The 12,712-nt window shown below is 35.9% G+C and overlaps 1 long non-coding RNA gene across 3 annotated transcripts in view; it reads left to right on the forward strand.

Moving 5' to 3' along the window:
• Positions 1–1,148: 1,148 nt before the first annotated feature.
• LOC148125602 (uncharacterized) overlaps positions 1,149–12,712 on the forward strand; it is a 34,091-nt gene continuing 22,527 nt past the window's right edge. For 2 of the 3 annotated variants that reach the window (XR_015743835.1, XR_015743833.1), the window contains exons 1-3: positions 1,153–1,226; positions 6,704–6,774; positions 11,631–11,697. This is a non-coding gene — a long non-coding RNA (uncharacterized LOC148125602). Of the gene's footprint in view, positions 1,227–6,703; positions 6,775–11,630; positions 11,698–12,712 lie in introns of all 3 variants that reach the window. The other variant, XR_015743834.1, reaches the window with a different exon arrangement.

Raw genomic sequence — 12,712 nt, forward strand, 5'->3', positions numbered from 1 at the left:
GGTCACGCACATGCACATAGCATTATGGGTTCAGGTGTGCACATGCACACGTGTGCTCTCATGCACTTTTGGCACACGATGACAAAAAAGGTTAGCCATCACTGCTCTATACCGTTTCAGACAAGTCTCTTCTTAAAAGAATCCAGTCTCTTCTTAAAAACTTCCAGTGATGAACCACCCAAAACAACCAACAACCCAGAAATCTAAATAATGTTGTACTATTTCAATTGGCACATTTAGGAAAGAAGCTGAAGTGTGGAAAAGCCAACAATGTATTTTTTTTGCCTCAAAATTTTTTCCAGACTTTTCCACACACCTCCACCCCCTTTCTACCACATATGGCACCTCTTGCACATCACCATGTCATAAGCCTGACTTGCAGGGATGGGATTCTATCTGTCCGGATGGGTTCTATAGTACCGGTTGTTACGATTCTGCGCAGTTCGGAGAACTGGAAAATCATGCCACTGGCTGACCCCTCCCCTCCCAGTCACTCCTTAATTCGCATGCGTGCAATCCAACTTGCCTGCATTGTGCCTTCACCTAATTTTTGGTAAGTTTCTATTTTTCCTCTCCCCCCGATGACCAGCTGTTCTGAATATCAGCTGTGCCACGCAATTTAGATTAGCTAGAAAGCAAGAAATTGTCTGATTTCTTGTTTTTCTAGCTAATCTAATTCACTATTGTACTGCTTTGCCTTCATCCAGGAGGCTTTCCTGAGGTCCAGTCAGCAGTGAGATTCAGGGGTTGTGGAGGGGGAGAAGTGGCCTGAGAGCAGAGTTGAACCTTCCTTAGGACTGAAGCTTTTATTTTTCAGTGCAGACTCAGGCAGCAGATTGCAGAAAGGAAGATCTGTGAGTGAATCTGTGATTCTGCAAGCAACTCAATCTGCCTGCCTGCTTTGCCTGGTTTTGGTTGCTCTTCTTTTTATAAAAAATTCAATATTTACATAAATATTTACAATATTTACATACATGCCATGCCCAGCCAGTCACATGACTACCAAGCCACACCCACAAATTAGGCCATGCTCACAGAACCAGTTGTTAAGAAATGTGAATCCAACCCCTGACTTTTCCACACACCCCACACCCCCTTTCTACCACATATGGCACCTCTTGCACATCCCCATGTCCTAAGCCTGACTTGTACTGCTGCCTCCTCGCTCCCTCAATCAGCAGTAGCCACTTACTGCTGGCTGGTTTTAGACTTGCAATTTCCTGCAGGTAAGTAGCTACTGCTGAGTGAATGAGAGAGGGAGGCAGCAGTACAAGTCAGGCTTAGGACATGGGGATGTGCAAGAGGTGCCATATGTGGTAGAAAGGGGGTGTGGGGTGTGTGGAAAAGTCTGGTTTTCCTACTGACTTTCTCTCTGCAAGTTTCCCACAAGAAAAGTAAAAGCGGAAGCTGACAGGAGGAGGGAGGAACGGAGGGAGGGAGGAAGGAAGGAAGGAAGGAAGGAAGGAAGGAAGGAAGGAAGGAAGGAAGGAAGGAAGGAAGGAAGATTTTTAATGATCCTGCCAGCTTCCCACAAGGAAACTCAATAGGGAAGCTTGCATGAAGTCGGACGTCAGCACTGTTCCCACTCCTTTTTTGCCTACCCAAGCTCATTCTGTTTCTTTGTTTTGTTTTAGTTTCTTTGTTGACTGAAATGATGACCCAATGCAGCACAGGCTGTCTACTATCCAATTATAAGTAAACTGTAGTTAGTGTTGTAAGAATAAATACAGGAGATGCATCATTAAAATGGACAAGTATGATACTGAGTTGCATAGCTGCATAGAAACAGTTGATTTGAATTGTTGATGTATCCCAGCTAACAGTGTAATACAATTGTCAAATCAGTTCAATAACATTTGATTCAATAATTTCATTTCACTTTCTTATTTGGAAAATATACTGAATAGATTTCTAAAATGAAGGTTTGCATAACATAGTTCCATATTGAGCACTTGGGTGCAAAATATGTTACAGTGAAAAAAAAAAGTAGCAGGGCAGCCAGTTTTCAAGCTTGATTTAATTGAAGTTGGAATCATCCAGAAAAACTCACAGTAGGTAGAGGGTTATTTCTTATGAAAATATGATCAAATATTCTTTATTTCTGGGCATATGGGACTAAAAGGTATTTGCTTCCTTATTGTTTTTTGATACTTCCAAGCTTTTATACATTAAAAAAATATATGAGCACTTAAAGGAGTTGGGGATAGAAAAAGACACTGCCCCAGTGGGGTTTTTTTTTTTTTAATGTCATCTTAAAACTGGTGTAAGGGAATCTGGTGCCCCTGGATCACATTAGCTGATGGTGCCCCTTCCCATTGATACAAGAATTTGCATGTTTAAAATGATTTGAAAGTGTGGGCAACATTGTACTCCCTAAGCTTTAGTGCCTATTTAGCCTTAGACTAAACCTTCACCTGTATAAATGAGAACTTAGAAGCTTATTAAAAATGGTTCTCAAATTCATTGTAAGATCTATTAAGGGCTATATGGAGACATATATTTGCATTCAAGCCAGAATATGTTAGCTATTTTTTTAGATCCAAGATAAATGTGTGAAAGTGAGATGGAGCAGATGAGGCTGCATACATGGTCTTTCCTTCATTCGTGTTCAATCTCCACCCCCTTTGTTCATGGAAGCATCTGAAAAGGACTTTAGCTGGGCAAGCATAAAATGAGCAAATTCCATTTGTGCAGTTTGTAAGCATGATCATTATTCTCATCAATCTGTTTTCTTCCACAGTTTGCCGATGTACAAAGACATCAATAATTTGTCTGAATGACTCTACTTGCCCACAGCAAGAGTCTATAAAACTAAATAAATTATTGCAATTGATGTTGGAAGCAAAGCTAAAGAGGATGTTATGAGGGAAGTCACTTAGTTATTGAATGTAGAGAAAGGCTAATAGATACCAAAAGAAATCTCAAGTAGCTGTTCCTTAATTAAGAGACAGAAAACTTTGACTTCAGCTTTTTAAAGAATATATTTATATTAGGGTTGTGCAACCTACAAAACACTGTTGAAGGAGAATTTGAGACTACCTGCAAGTGGTTTGCATAGCTCTAATTGTTCAATCTAGTATTTAACAACAGAGAAGTGAGGTTTTTTTAACCCATGGCTATGTATTAATAGCTGAATGATTCTGTGTTTTTTATAAAATTGTCTTAGATTTCAGGTCAATCCAACAATAAAAGACAGTATAAGTGCACACGGAGACAGATAATAAGACACACAGAGATAGAGAAAGATATAAACATACACAGGAGAATTTTGAGTAACAGCCCATTGTATATCACAAAATGCAAAATGAAAGTGAAATTTTCCATTTAGATATTAGTGAACAACCTTTAACATTAGCATTTATATTTTCATGTATCCCACAATCTAACTTTAAAAACATTTTACAAGAGGTTATATCACTTTCTGAATAAAAATGTTCTTTCTTTATAGTTTTCTACCAGAGGGGAGAAGAAGGGTGAAAGGAATCAGAAAGTAAAAGAAACATAGGGAAGTCTGAGAAAAATGTGAAATGATGTTTCTAATCATTTTTGTTCAAACTTTAGTCTCATCCACATAATCTTAAACCAGACATGTCCAATCCAAAGCTTACGACAACATGTGGCCCTGGAAATCTAGTAATGTGCTAGGGTCCTAAACTTTTACTATTATTATGTGATTTATATACATTAATTATATTATATATTTTATATGTGGCCCAAGACAATTCCTCTTCAGTGTGGTCCAGGCAAGCAAAAGGTTGGACAACCATGCCTTGAACTACAGAATACATATAACAATGGACCAACTTTCAACCTAAATTATCCAATTGCTACTTGAGTTTTTGACATGGTCTGATTATTGAAATATAACAATTAATTGCAATTAATCATAAATGGAATATAAGGGATCTGGAATATGAGTCAGACTTGCAACAATGAAGATCAAAATTGTTTGGATTCAAAAGTACAGTAGAAGAAATATTTCTATGAATCCTGTAGAAACTTACGCTTGCTTCTTTCATTCAGTTATTTTTATTCAGCATAATGAGATATTTTGGTGCAAACGTTGAAAATACATAAAATAGATAAAGAAGTTCACTTCTTATAAAGAAATTGATTTACTTCTAGAATAGCTAATGACGTTTTTATGTATTCATCATAATAGCCTTGGAGTTTATATGGGTTTGAAATGCATTTTAAATAAAATAAGATTCTGATTTTATTATCTTTGAAAAACCCTAAACAATGACCAATATGAAGGTTATTAATAATGTTGGATGATTATTCATATATTGTGACAATTAATAATGGTCTTTTGTTCATTCATGCTGAGTAATGTCCTTGGTTAAGAACTATAAATTAGTTTCAACAATAGTTTTAGGAAAGCAATGTATTAAACCAGTAATTGCAATATACCATTTATTAACATTTAAATAAAAATAACCCTAGAATATTTAGATATATTCAAAAGGAAAGCAACTCCTTATATCTGTGCTATTGTGTAATATTTAGAAATTTTGTTTTGTTTCACTTGGTGAAAGGAAATTGCTTCTTGTAGCTACAAAGAAATATACGAACATGCCCCAGTTTGATTGTTTATGTGCAAAAGGTCTGATATATCTATAAATAGATGCAAAAAACAACAACAACACACAAGCAGAGATGTAGATCCTTCATTCAAATGAAAGAAAAACCCAGATGCTGATACATGCTGGGCTTTAGATACATACTGGCTGAATAAATGATAAATTTTAGAACATTAGTGTAGAAGTATAGAAGATGACCAGGCTGAGGGAGGGGTCCCGAGCCTGAGGCAGGGGTCAAATGCATAATCAATCATGAGTTCCTTTGCACTTGGAAGAGAGTCCTGCCCGCCTTGAATTCCTTTGACTCTTATCTGCCACCAATTTACTTTGATTGTTAGCGGTTCAGATTTTTGTACAGAGTTTAAGCTTGCAACACATCTTTTTACTCATTTGAATTGCTTAGAATTTCTGATTTCCCTGGGACTTGACAATTAGAACAATCTCAGTCCACAGAGATATTTCATATGTATACCCATAACTACAAATTTTATTATATCTTTAGAAACCTAGGCAGCTATGTTCTCTTGTTTATTAGTAGTATTCAAAACCTGCATGATAAACATCTGGCTTTTGTGAAATAAGCATATTAACTAAGGGGGAAAACCTTTAGCATTGGTTACTTTGTGTGTGTGTGTCTGTGGGTTAAACCTGATAAAGTTTTAAAATAAATAAGAATAATTATAAAATAAATATACAAAATCCACATTCCTAATTCTAAAAAAACACACCTCTGTTCTACAGGATCTGATGAATGAAAGGGGTACTTTTTGTTCCTACATTTTACTTCCAGATAAATAAATGTGCTCAACTGACCATACCTTCAGCATTCGAGATTTAAAGTGGCCATTTTGAGAATGATGTCCCTCCCTCCCACACATACACACACACTCACCATTGAAATTTGTAGAGTACAGTAGCAGCTGCTTTTACTTGTGTTGCCTTTATTTGGATCTAATTTAGAGGTGGAAAGGTGGGGGTGAGGAAAAGTCAAATAAGAAACGTCTCTCTGTGTTACATATGTTTTTTATGCTTTTTTTTACAGGCAGGTGGCCAATAGTGCACATGCATTAAGTTAGTCACATGTGAATAGTGCACATCCATTAAGTTAGACTTGATCTGCTGTCAGACTTTGCAAAAATGATGTGCTTTGTTTATTGAGACTGCAAGCAGGTTGCTAACTATGAAATATGTGCACATTATAAATAACCAATATGCTATTGAGAATGTAGATTTCCAAATGTAAAACCTTCCTTGGTTTGTTGCTTATTGAGGTTTGCAAGCAGGTTCAAAGAATACAAGTGTATGGATTAAGGACTTCAGGCCAATTACCACATAAATATATATTTGCTGTTATTATATTATTTATGGACTGTGCTGTATAAGTAAATCCATTGTGGTTGCTTTTTTGTTCCACCTACTTCTGGGTTCATTTGTGAAGGCAGGCAGTAAATTGCTTCCACTATTTATAGTAGAAATAGTGAAAACGTTCTTGGTTTTTTTTAAAGAAATAATCCCTACAGTTATTTTTTATAGTTTGGTGATAAATAGCATTTGGAATGAACTAGCAATCATCTTTTTTGATGTCTAAGAGGACACATCAAACAGTAAGGAACTTATTTTGCTTTTCCATTGTTCCATTTTAAGTTTGTTTTGTCAAAACTGGTGGATACATCATTTCTGTCTAGAAAATGTTTTGCTTCATGACACAGAACAGAGAAAGAATCAACCAGAATCTTCTTTCCATCTCTATTCTGCATTTGTTATGTATATAAAACAGTTAAAACTAGATAACTAAAGGTGCTCTTTTTCAAACTGTCCATAATAACTATCCACAGCATTTGTCAGCCCTACAAATCAGGCCAAAAAAAGAAACCAATGTTCTATATGTTGGGACTACATTAATTGTAAGAGCAAGAGTAATAGAATATCGCAAGTCTGAATGTGCTTTCTATAGTATTGTTTCCAGTGGATCTGAAAGAATATTTATTCATTCATTGAACTATCATATTCATATGGCCACTTATCTCACAGAATGTGACTGTGAGTGGCATATAATAAAACCATAAATAACAATATTAAAATAAAATGTGATTTTAAAATATTGATGTCATTATTTTTAGGCTGGGCAAGACCATTGGATGTTATGAACAGTAAAACCACTTCAGCAGAGAATCATTCCCTGAGATCCCAGGTACCTGTTGAAATAGCCAAGTGCTGAGGGATTTCTGGAAGGATGATAGGGAATGAACAGAGAACAGCAGGTATTCAGGGGTGAGGGTGTCACAGATTGGGTGCCATGAGAAAAAGGCTCATCTTCTGGTCCCACCAAATGTAACTCCTTAGTTGATGGGAGCCACAGCATAGTTCTTCTATCAGATCTTGTGGGATCGGCAGATGTCAGTGGGAAGAGGCAGTTCCTCAATAACCTGAACCCATGCCATGATAGTCCAAGTCAGCACCTTAAATTGGACCCAGAAGCAAATCGGTAGCAAATGCAGCTCTTGGAATGGAGGTGTAATGTGTGCTATTCTAGAAGCACACATATCTACCTGCACTGCCACATTCTCCATCAACAGAAGCTTCCTGATAGTCTTCAGGGGAGGCCCATGTAGAGTACATTGTCCAAGTGACCAAGACATGAGTAACAGTGAGCAACTATCTCCTTTTGACAGATAGAACTGAGAATGCATGTTGCCCTAACAAAGTCCTTTGCCCTTTTATGTCTTGCCAATTGTCTCTTCCCAGCTTTTGTCGGCCTTCTATCTGTTTTGCCATTTAACTATTTTTGACATTAGCTAAGATTAATAAATAAACTTTGAATGATATTTTGTTGCTAACCGAACTGACTGACAGTTGTGTTTGCTTTCATGTGAATCATTGACTGGGAGTGTGCTGGATACAAACTAAACTGAACATTAGCCACAATAATATTCAAAAACCAGCCAACCAACCCAAATAAAAACATTCCAAAGGAATATCCAATTGGGGCAATTTATTCCAAGTTTAGGGCAACATTTCTTGCTTTCTTTTCTGAATACCATTGATTAACACAAGTTAAAATATTAATTTTTTAAAACAGTTATATTAAATAACCCCTTTCAAAGTTCAACTTTTTGCAATACTTTGTGACAACCGATAGAAATCAATATTTCTAAAAAATGATGAAATTTCTAAGTCAATATTTTGCATCAGGTTGAGTTCCGAATTACATCACTGACACCAACATCTTAAAGATGAAATCTGCTTCTATTTTTTACTAGCTGTAAAACATGACAAGTTACAGTGAGGTATAAAAAATTATACAGTATATTATTTCCAGCAGTGAATGAATAAATTACTGACATAGATGATATAAAGACAGTGACAAAGTTGTTGCAAGAATAGAACATCCAGTTCACAAAAAGGTCTCTAAATCACACATGACTTTGATTAAACTGATACTTAAATCTTGAAATGTTGCATGTACTCCTTGTACTGATTCAGACTTGGCTTGGCATATAGACATTCAATGCAACCTAGGTAGGTTTTCAATACCTCCTTCTCATTTTCTAATTGTTGTTATGGATTCAATATACAGATCAGATTTTTTATCATTTAACATTGAGAGAAATATTTAACATTGAGAGAAATAAAAATGAAGAAATGTTTACTTAAGATTTGCATCTTCCTTCACATGAGAATTATAAAATAGAACTTGGAAAACAAATAAGTTTTTAAAGTATATTTTGATATGTTCTTAAAGTTAAAGGATGTTTTAATTGGCACAAATCACACCAACATTTGAAACCGAGCTTCTTCCTGTTTTCCTAGGGATTAGTGACATGGATGGTTGCTAAGGAAATAGAGGAAATTTAAACAAAGGTTCTTCTCTTTGAGAAGGATAAACTTTTGTGCATTTTCCAGGGCTGTTTGTTGGATCATTTATTTTGTAGAACTTTGTGCTTTAAATAGCTTTTTTGTTTTTTGTTTTGCCAAGCTACATCTAAAGTTAGTTTGATTTATGATTCAAGAAAGCTTTTGGCCTACTACTTCTTGCAGCCACATGAATAATTTGTCCTTTTGAAAGAGCCTTGCTGGCATATGCAATGCAGAATTTAACTTCTTTTCCTTTTGGCATGTCTGTACAGACATTCCTTCATCCTAATTTTTAATCAACGCAATGGAAATGGCACCAATTTTTGCAATTATGGATGGCCACTGCATTCCTAAGAGGACCAGTACAAGAATTTATTGTGCTACTTTTCATGAGTTGACTATTGGGAAACTAATTATACTCCAAGGAGATCTCTCAGCTTGGAAATCTTTTAGAAAGGTTTTTTTGTTCTAATGCACACAGAGCTCATTTAGATAGTAGTCCTCAATAGTCCTCAACTTACGATCACAATTGCGTTTAAAATTTATGTTGCTAAGTGAGAAATTTGTTCAGTGAATTTTGCCCCATTTTACAACTTTTCTTGCCACATTCGTTAAGTGAATCACTGCAGTTGTTAAATTAGTAACTTGATTGTTAAGTGAATCTGGCTTCCCCCATTGACTTTGTTTGTCAGAAGGTCACAAAAGATGATGACATGACCCCGGGACACTATAACAATCAAAAATATGATTCAGGTGCTAAGCATTGGAATTTTGATTACACTCTGTAATATGAAAAGCCGTGTAACAATCCCTAAAAAGGAGGTACAAATTTGTCCATCTTTTTATTTTACCAGAAAACGTGCAGCTGCATAAAAAAAATGCAGATATTTGTCACAGGGCTACTGAATTGGGATAAATTAGGCAATATGCATTCCATAATGTGGCAGAGTATAATATGTAATGGACCACAATTTGTTGAGAAAAATATTTTTTGAAAGCCTAACATTTCTTCCTCAGTTCCTGGCATCTTGATGTGGACCTAGGAAATATTCATTTCTGAAACCCTAGAGAGATATTGCCAATCAGGATAGATGGTATCAAATTAATGGATCAATATGTTAAACTCTGATAAGGTAATTTTTGTGTTTCCTAAAATAGTTAAATTATGATCTGTAGCCATTTTATTGCTGAAGGCATAATGCAGTTCATAAATCTAACTCAGTCTAGGAATTAATACAGAAGTAAATCACATTAAAATGATGGCCAGATGTCAAGATTTATGCTGGATAGTCTGGGTAGTTTTGCTCTGTTCACCTCTACCCTCTGTCATACCCACCTTTATTAATAGTTTTGTGTAGTGCAGGGTTCCCGAACTGGGGGCCCATGGGCCAGATGCGTCACACATAGAACACACCCACCCCAGTTCCGGGAAGGGGAAAAATGTTGTGATATGTCACGATGGCAATGTGATGCTGTGAGTTTGACACCCGTGGTCTAGTGCAATCTTCCCTCTGTCAGACCTAGACTGCAAAAATATTATTGGCTGATACAGATAGTCCCTGACTTAACGACCACAGTTGAGCCCTAAATTTTGGTTGCTAAGTGAAACACTTGTTAAGTGAATTTTGCTTCATTTTATGACTTTTCTTGCCAGAGTTGTTAAGTGAATTACTGCAGTTGTTAAGTTAGTAACATGGTTGTTAAGTGAATCTGTCTTCCCCATTGACTTTGCTTGTCAGAAGTTTGCAAAAGATGATCCCAAGACTCCTGGACATTGCAGCCATCATAAATATGAGCCATTTGCCAAGAGTCTGAATTTTGATCACATGACCATGGGAGGCATCAATGGTTGTAAGCATGAAAAACAGTCATAAGTGACTTTTTTCAATGCTGTTGTAACTTCTAACAATCACTAAATGAACCGTTGTAAGTTGAGGACTATTACCTATATATTAGCTTCAAAAATTAAACATTTTTTTTTGCTGCCATTTTCAGTCGTCCATATTTTAATAATCCAAACTCCGTAGCTGTCCTATCTTGACAGCCAGTTGGATGAAATTGGGGGACAGTAAGGTTACAGCGAGGCTCATTCAAATACCATGTGTTTTTATGTATTTGAAAGAAAGGGGGAGGGGGAAGAGAAAACAAAGAAAAACTCTTTATGCATGTGAAAGAAAGGTGTACGAGGATGGACAGGCTGTATAATTGAAGGATTTCTTTAATCTGGAGGTGCATTTAGTTGTAAAAACAATCATAAATCATCATAGTTCTAATTTGTCATGTCTTCCTTTCTTAGATTACCTTACTGGCCATTTGGTTAATAGAAAATAATCTTCTCAGTGATGCTCCAACAGTTGATGTTTGCAATAAGGAAGTAATGATAATCCAGTGAAACAGTTGAAGAAATCCCAATAGGCAATGGTCTAACTCTCACTAGTATACCAGTTGTTATTTTATTCACATTTTTTTCTCCAATGAATGCTCATTATTTATCGGTTACATTCTAATATCATCTGTACTTATGTGTATCATTAGGAAGAAATTGGAACAGGCTCCTACTTGGCCTAGGCTACTGGCCAACTGCATCCCCAATCCTCTTATCATCTTCCCTTTCTTATTTTGGGATCTACTTTAGCAACACTTAACACTGTCCTTGGCTTTTCCCCATTGTTAACACTCCAAAATATTTTTGCTAAAAACAATGTTTCACTCTGTATCTGCAACAAAGCATCTTCATTTAAATTTATATGCAGACCTACAGTATGTACCAGTTTGTGTGCAGAGAAGGCAAAGCCAATGTTCTTTGTGCAGAACAGATCACATATGGAACCGTTGTAATACTGCTACTGCTAACATATAAACATGTGTTCCATATTTGTGTACTTTTAGAAGAAAAATAAGAGGCGACACTAAGCAAAAGACTGGTTTCAGAGGGTAGGACTCAAATGCACAAAAATAGAAGAAAAACAAATTCTAATATTGATTAGGGGAAATGGGGTAGGAGAGGAAAAATTGTTCTTATTCTATACCTGGATGGTGTTCCATTGAAAATATGGTTAAGAATTTGAAGTAATCAGGTATACATTTCATTCAAGTGAGTAACTGTCTGCCTGTATATCTGTTATTTATTTATTTCTGTCATCTCTCTCTCTCCCTCCCTCTCTCCCTCCCTCTCCAATTGGCTTCTATGAGAGCAACAATGAAGTAGGAAAAAACTCTGTGAAGATCAAGTATATACATAGCATGGACAGCTGTCATGGTAAGTTAAGGCAAGGGTTGAATCTACCACTACCATGAGAACTCCAAACCCTGTGAGTTGATTGAGAATATGGAACTTAGGTATATTCAAATATGATATGTACACCTGGGCATATAGCTTCACTTGTTGAAATGCTAAACATTTTTTCTCTTTGTAGAGTAGTATAAACTAAAAAGACCAAAATTTCAAATGAAGACTACTTTCCATTTTTGTCAGCTAGATCAATAGGAGGATGGAAATTCTTTACAAATTTCAAATGAAGACTACTTTCCATTTTTGTCAGCTAGATCAATAGGAGGATGGAAATTCTTTACAATTGTTTCCATAGTGATTTATCACTGCTACTGTCACAATTGACACCGGTAATCACAATGAACATCACCTCCAACGTAAGACTTCAGAAATGCCAATTTCACAGTCTGTGCACAATGACAACTACTTCTAGCTTAGTAGTATGAAATATCACTATAGTTTGTGTATGAGTTTTGGGAGTGGGAGGTTTAAAGAAAGATGTTAAGCTTATATATTAAAGATAACTCAAAACGATTTGGGGAGAGGTATATGGATTACTCTAGCAATTCCATAGCATAAAATCAAAACGCTCCTATTTTTTTCTTATTCGAAACAGAATGGTCCTTCAGAAAAAAAAAAAAAAAATTGGAAATTTTCTACCTGATCTGATAGCATCACATTTTCCCTCTGTGCAATGGGAATGCATATATATATATAGAACAATGAAATATGTCACTTGAAAAATCATAGAAACCACAGAAAACAAAAAAAGTTAAGGGTATCAGACAAACAGGGAAATAAAGGATGGCAGTCAATATAAGGACAAACAAATGGCCTTAAGGCACATCATGAAAGTCTGATCAAAGAATTACAACTTTCCTTGTAGCAGAAAGAGATATACAGATGGTCACTGTACAAAGGATTATGGTCAGAGATGCAAAATAAAGTATACATTCCATGAATTAAACATGAGAGGAAAAAAAGGAATTCTCAAGATACAAAT

Source organism: Pseudonaja textilis, chromosome 5, assembly GCF_049901715.1.
Source record: "Pseudonaja textilis isolate UNSWEBS1 chromosome 5, rPseTex1.2, whole genome shotgun sequence".
Classification (NCBI taxonomy): Eukaryota; Metazoa; Chordata; class Lepidosauria; order Squamata; family Elapidae; genus Pseudonaja; species Pseudonaja textilis.